Source organism: Pogona vitticeps, chromosome 2, assembly GCF_051106095.1.
Source record: "Pogona vitticeps strain Pit_001003342236 chromosome 2, PviZW2.1, whole genome shotgun sequence".
Classification (NCBI taxonomy): Eukaryota; Metazoa; Chordata; class Lepidosauria; order Squamata; family Agamidae; genus Pogona; species Pogona vitticeps.
In genome coordinates this window covers 43,032,205-43,039,660 of record NC_135784.1, presented here as the reverse complement: position 1 = coordinate 43,039,660, position 7,456 = coordinate 43,032,205, and positions in this window count along the sequence as shown.

Genomic DNA, 7,456 nt, shown 5'->3' with positions numbered 1-7,456 from the left:
TCCAATACTTTGGCCATCTCATGAGAAGAGAAGACTCCCTGGAAAAGACCCTGCTATTGGGAAAATGTGAAGGCAAGAGGAGAAGGGGACAACAGAGGACAAGATGGTTGGACAGTGTCATGGAAGCTACCAACATGAATTTGACCAAACTTTGGGAGGCAGGGGAAGGCAGGAGGGCCTGGTGTGCTCTGGTCCATGGGGTCATGAAGAGTCGGACACGACTTGGCGACTAACCAACAACAACTCTGGTCACAAGTTCTTTATGATTCCAGATATCACTCTTTTTCTGTTAAGCAAATGGTGACAGCATTTTCTTGGTTTGACAAAAAAGACGCATAATCAAAACACTGGTAGACCATGCAAATCGGAACTGTGAAGCTCAATTTCTCAGCACTGAACTCAACCATCTGAATTGGGCCCTACAGGCAAATGACTATTCCAAGAAGGAAATCAAAAGCGCCATCAAACCAAGAAAGCAACATCAAACTGAAGAGGAAAAACAGCCACCCACAAATAAAGTATTTCTTCCATACATCAAAGGGGTCATGGACTACATGGGGAAACTTTTGAGAAAACACAACCTACTAACAGTATTCAGGGCCACCACAAAAAAAATACAACAAACGTTACAGTCAGCAAAGGACAAAAGGGAACCCCTCACCACTGCAGGAGTATAATGGATACCTTGCAGTTGTGGACAGGTATATATTGGAACCACAAAATGCAATATTCACACCAGAATCAAAGAACATGAGAAACACTGCAGACTAAAACAACCAGAAAAATCAGCAGTAGCTGAACATGCCCTAAAACAAGCTGGACATGAAATTCTATTTCAAAATACTGAAGTACTAGACAACACCAGCAATCATTATGTTAGACTTCACAGGGAAGCCATTGAAATCCATAAACATCAGCATAGCTTCAACAAGAAAGAGGAAAGTCTGAAACGGAACAAGGCCTGGCTTCCAGCACTGGAAAATACAGCCTGCAAAAGGTCAACAAACTCTACCCAGCCACAAGAACCAGGAATCATTGCACAAAAGAGATCAGCTAAAGACACCCATCAACCACAGTGACAGACAATCTCTCCCACTTGTCACAACAATACATCCACAACAAAAACACACTGATCTCCTGAATCACCCAATCTCCTGAAAAGGACAAAAGCTGTTCCCACAGCTATAAATACTCAACTATCCAACAAAAAGCAACAGAGCATGGACAGAGTTCCTACTCCAGTCCTCTTAAGATGCCGGCCACAGAGACTGGCGAAACGTCAGGAAGAACAACCTTCAGAACACGGCCAAAGACCAGAAAAATCCACAACAACCTTCATAGAATTGGTCAATTTCAGCCTCTTCAGCATGGTGGTTGGTGCATAAACTTGGATTACTGTGATGTTGAAAGGTCTGCCTTGGGTTCGTATTCAAATCATTTTATCATTCTATCATCTTTGGATTGTATTCCAGTACAGCTTTTCCCACTCTTTTGTTGACTATGAGGGCTACTCCATTTCTTCTACGGGATTCTTGCCCACAATAGTAGACATGATAATCATCTGAATTGAATTTGCCCATTCCTGCCCATTCCTTGTCCTCCGCTCTTCCTCAGTGGCATGTTGTACGCCTTCCCACCTGAGGGGCCCATCTTCCAGCATCATAACATTTAGCCTTTTGTTTCTGTCCATGAAGTTTTCTTGGCAAAGATACTGGAGTGGCTTGCCAGTTCCTGCTCCAGGTGGATTGTGTTTAGTCGGAACTCTCCACTATTACCTGTCCGTCTTGGGTGTCCTTGCACAGCATAGCCCATAGCTTCTCTGAATTACTCAAGGCCCTTTGCCACGACAAGGCAGCAATACATGAAGGGGACTGTAGCGTTCACCCTTTGTTACGTAGGTATAAGTCATGTATTATTCATGTTCCATGCAAATATGTTTGAGAGGCGGAGCCAGAGAAGTTAAAAGGCGGAGGCTGAGAGGAGGAGTTATTCAGTCAAGAGTGAGTTGGAGAGAGTCAGTGAGTTAGTCATTCAGTGTCAGAGTGAGAGTTAATCAGAGAGAGAAGGAACAGATACTAATAGAGTTAGAGACTGGTTCAGATAAATAGATAGAGAAGGTGGAAATTATATGGCAAGAGAATAGTATGTACATATGAAGAACTTCTGTGATTAATACATTGGCTTCAGATTAATAAATAAGTTTTGTTTGCATTCACAATACAAGTGTATGATCAAACGTCATTTATTTTGTTCATTGAGGTAATTCACTGGTGGCAGTGAAACAAAAACATGACTGGAACCTTTGTGATGGCACGAAATGTATGTGCCTCAAGGAAGTGAACGTCACAGGGACATACATACACACACACACACACACACACACACACATATATACAGGCTGCATTCTTTTAGCTGCTGCAAGATATAGTTCTGGATTTTCTAGATGAAGCTTATTCAACGTGGTATCCTTTAGGTGTTGAACAACAACTTGCATCATTCTCCGGCCAGCCCAATCAATAATAATGCTGGCTGGGGTTTATGGAGGGGGTCCAACACATCTGGAGGTGACCAGGTTGGGCAAGTCTTGCCCAGAACAAATGACACTGGTTACCTAACCACAGTATCATTTACAGCCTTCCTTCTTCCTGTGGCCATCCACTTACATCCTGCCACCCTATCCCTGTCCCCTACAACGTACCACTGGGCTTAGCATTTGTCAAAGAAATAGACTTTGGTGTTTCTAAACAGAGAGCTTATTCCAAAGAAAGTGGCTAGCCTAACACAGAAAATTGGTATTGGCAGTTGCCACTCCCCCACCCCATATAGAAATAAATCAATAGAAAGACTGGATCTATCTTATAGGGATGAAAAAGAAATTTGTTGAGATCACTTTTCTGTACAGAAATACCCATTTAACATATCTTTAGATGGGTAATGGAGGAAATTCCGTTTTACTCCACTTTGTAGGAGGGAGAGGGGGCAAGCAATGTTCCATGTTCCAAAGGCTCCATAATTAAATTGTAAATCACTTTAAGCACTATAGGGCATTATATAAGCAGCATGCTTTGCTTTTGCTTTGACTCAGGGGCCCATCCAATATATGAGACAAACATGCATTTCAGAGGAAGGGGTGCACCCACAAAACCTAAGTTTAATGTTAAGCAATATCTTTATTCGTACTCCAAAAAGTTACAAATATGGCAAGCTTTCAAGTTCTCCACAATTCTTCATCAAGTAAAGATGCTATATAACCTCAAGTCCCCAAGTTGCGCTTAATGGGGTGTCTAACGCTCATGCAGTCAGACTGCCACCAATGCAAAGCAGAGTTTTAGAATGTACATGACACAGTTTGTGGGCTCCCCACTTCACTGAAGACAAACATCCAACTCAGCCCGCCCACCCTCTGATCTGCCAATTGTTTTGGGCATGGCCAGAGAAACTGAAGGCGGCCAGAAAGGAGCTGGTTTCAGTCTTTAGGCCAGCAAAATGAGAGAATGAAATAGGGACCCCAAATAAATTTGTTGACTTCATATTCCTATATAAAAATATCCATTTCACACATCCTAGAATTGTCAATGGAGGCCATCTTACTCAAAAGCCTATGTTCATGCAGCACCTCTTAGAGGAAAAGATGCATACAAAACCATATGTACATTTTCAAATTATGCACAACAAAATTTGTACATGTGAAAAAGGCACATAAACATGACTTTATCAATGGGGAAAATATACAAAATGTCTACATCTGAAAAAACACAGACATGAACTTCGGTGAGGAAGAATTAAGTCTAATAACTCAGTGAGCATCTAAGACAACAATGAGGTGGAACTCAAATGTTGGCTGAAATCTGAGGACCACAGTAAGAATGACGGGTTTCCATGCTCCTGCCATGCTGAGATGCATACATTAGAGTGCTGCTTTATTTTTACAGGATATAACTTGACCGGGGATGAAAGGAAGAGAGAAACTCCATGTAATCACAACATAATGGCATAATAGTGTACTCTGTGGATTACAAGGCAATCATCTTGAAATAGCTAAATATACTATTACAACAGCAATTTACCTCTTTGTATGAAAAACTTGGTTTCTCAACTCATGCAAAATGAATTAGAACTGGGATCTCCAAAACTGAAGGATTACCTTGTATCTTCCACTTTTTAATACCCTGGTTGACAATTTCATTTGTTTAAAAGAAACAACCAAACAAACTACCCAAGAAACCACACAAAACAATATCTCTGTGGAACTGCTTTTAGAGGTGTATGCCATTTGATTTTTATGAACAGTTTTTGGAGGAATAATGAAACATCAAGCTGGCAGCGCTTGCTTGCATTGCTAACAGGTGCTGTTTTTAATGAACAGTATGTTAAGATACATTTCTCGTGACATGTCAAGGCAAGCCACTGATCATTCTGGCTGACTATAAACAAGTTAAGAAGTAGCATAATGATCTTATTATGTGACTATTGCTGTTACAAAGAGAAAAAGGCTGTGTATCCTAGTTCGTTCATTAATTTCCGTTTTAATGGGACGGTCTCTTTTTAATTATAGGATGCTAGGATTGAAGAGGTTTTGAAAGTTCCAACCTGAACTTCTAATCTACAGCCTTGAAGCAGGAGGCAGTCCTTGGAATGGTTTTGTCCATCCTCTGCTTGGTAATCTCAAGGGGAAAACATTACATGACCTTCCACTGTACTTTCCTGCAAAAGCAACATAATTCTTAGGATTTATTATATTTTTGGACTTGCAGTATTTCTTTGGAGACAACATAAATTGCAACTCTTCCTCTCTTCGAGGTCCATCTGAAAAATTTGAAAATATAGCAGATTGGTTCATTTTATTTATTTACACTATTTATTCATTAGATTTCTATCCCGCCCATCTAGACCAAAGGAGATTGGTTCCTCCCAGATGAATTTACCATGCACATTTAGATGAATGCTGCTGAGCATATTGAATGGAGTAGGATTGCATTTTCCCTTCTGTTCTGCTCTGTTCCATTTTTATTTTTATGACGTCCCAATTACACAGTAAGAGTTCAAGTGATACGCACCACTGTTAAGTATTTCTTGTCCAGGTAGGGTGCAGGGCAATCATCTGAAGGCACTCTTGGCCATAGCAGATATTTGTACTTTGATAGAGTGAGCTTCGTCCAAGAGTATACACAAATGTGTAACCCCATCAAGGCCAGGTAAATATCACTCGGTCCAACAATCCACCCAACAGTAGGATCTCTGTCTTGTCTGGATTCAGTTTCCGTTTATTGGCCCTCGTCCAGTCCATTATCAATGCAAGATAGCACACAAGGACCAGTACTGTCTCATCTGCAGATGGGGGAAAGGAGAGATAGGGCTGCATGTCATCCGCATCTTGGTGACAATAAACTCCAAATTTCTGTATGACCTCTCTCAACATACACATATTATAAAACATTAGAGAGACAGTAAAAGCCTGAGGGACGCCATAACAAAGATCCCGAAGCTGTACCACCTGGGACCCTCAAGAAAGGACTGAAACCATCAAAGCATCAAGCCCTCTAAACTTGATAGCCATCTCAGAAAGACACCATTGTTGACAATATCAAGGCTGTAGAAAGACCTGTAAGGATCGGCAGATTTATACCTTCTACCTCCTTCAAGAAATTGTCTTACAAGGCAACCGATGCTGTTTAAATTCCATGGTACAGCCTAAAATACCATTGAACTATCAGTTCATGATAATGGATCAGAGCAGCGTGCTGGGTCTCCTTGAAAAGCTGGCATCATTTTGCATGGTTTCAGTTTTTTGAGGTTCAAACTGTAATTATACCCTGGATGATGCACTTAATTGCTATCATTGTGACTCGCAGGATCCATCTCTTAGGCAAGCAGTGAGTCTGGGGCTTACATTTGCGTCCCTTTCTATCCACCCCTGTTTCCACTTGGCTGGAATGTGTCCATCAACAGCCCCATGATAAGATGAACCTGTCAAGTCTAGCACACTGCAAAATATAATTCCTAGACTGTGTCTGAGAAGGCCCCAGTGGGAAAGGAAAAATGTAGGATGGTGCCATATTTATTTTATATTAATCATCTACAGCTGGGTGGTTTTTGAGAGCTCATTCTGCTCTGCCCTGCTGTTGAACTGTGCAACATAGCCTAGCTGACTCCATAAGCAGAGGGCCTTGCTGGGAGCATCTTAACAGCAATTATGAAGGGCATATTAAACCACACCACAAGGACAAGAAGTCTATCTTCTAAAAAGAGGTACAATTCCAACATGGGCTGCAGTATACAGCTGATTCAGAAATGTAATCTTTCTGTGGGTTAAAAATAATTCTCCCCTCACCATCCAGCTGATCTTGGATGTTACTTTCCATAGGTCACTCATTTTACAACAAAGTCATTATGTAACAGCTAGTGACAAATGCATAGGTTTTCAGAAGTCCTTTCAGGCATCACCCATAAACAGAACAAAAGGTGGGTACTTTGTGTGTCAAATGTGTGTTTTTATTCAAATTTTAATAATTGCTGCTAAATTTGCATCTCTACACAGAAATTGCTGTTGTTGTAGTTGTTTAGTTGTTAAGTCGTGTCCGACTCTTTGTGACCTCATAGACCAGAGCACGCCAGGCCCTCCTGTCTTCCACTGCCTCCCGGAGTTGGGTCAAATTCATTTTGGTAGCTTCGGTGACGCTGTCCAGCCATCTCGTCCTCTGTCGTCCCCTTCTCCTCTTGCCTTCACACTTTCCCAACATCAGGGTCTTTTCCAGGGATTCTTCTCTTCTCATGAGATGGCCAAAGTACTGGAGCCTCAGCTTCAGGATCTGTCCTTCCAGTGAGCACTCAGGGTTGATTTCCTTCAGAATTGATAGGTTTGTTCTCCCTGCAGTCCAGGGGACTCTCAAGAGCCTCCTCCAGCACCACAGTTCAAAAGCATCAATTTTTCGGCGGTCAGCCTTCCATACATCACTACAGGAAAAACCATAGCTTTGACTATTCCGACTTTTGTTGGCAAGGTGATGTCTCTGCTTTTTAAGATGCTGTCTAGGTTTGTCATCGCTTTCCTCCCAAGAAGCAGGCATCTTTTAATTTTGTGGCTGCTGTCACCATCTGCAGTGATCATGGAGCTCAAGAAAGTAAAATCTGTCATTGCCTCCATATCTTCCCCTTCCTTTTGCCAGGAGGTGATGGGACCAGTGGCCATGATCTTAGTTTTTTGATGTTGAGCTTCAGACCATTTTTTCCACTCTCCTCAGAAATTAGGTTCTGCAAAACCTTTATGGTTCAGATTTCTGAAAAATGTGCTCATTTCTCTCTCTCTCTCTCTGAGTGTGTAGTTTGTGCTATCAGGTTAGAAGTGACATATAGAAATCCTCACAGAGCTTTCAATGTAAGTAAGATATTTAAGGAGTGGTTTTACCACACACCCCAGTTAGTCTCCATGGCTGAGCGGGAATTCAATCCCAGGCCT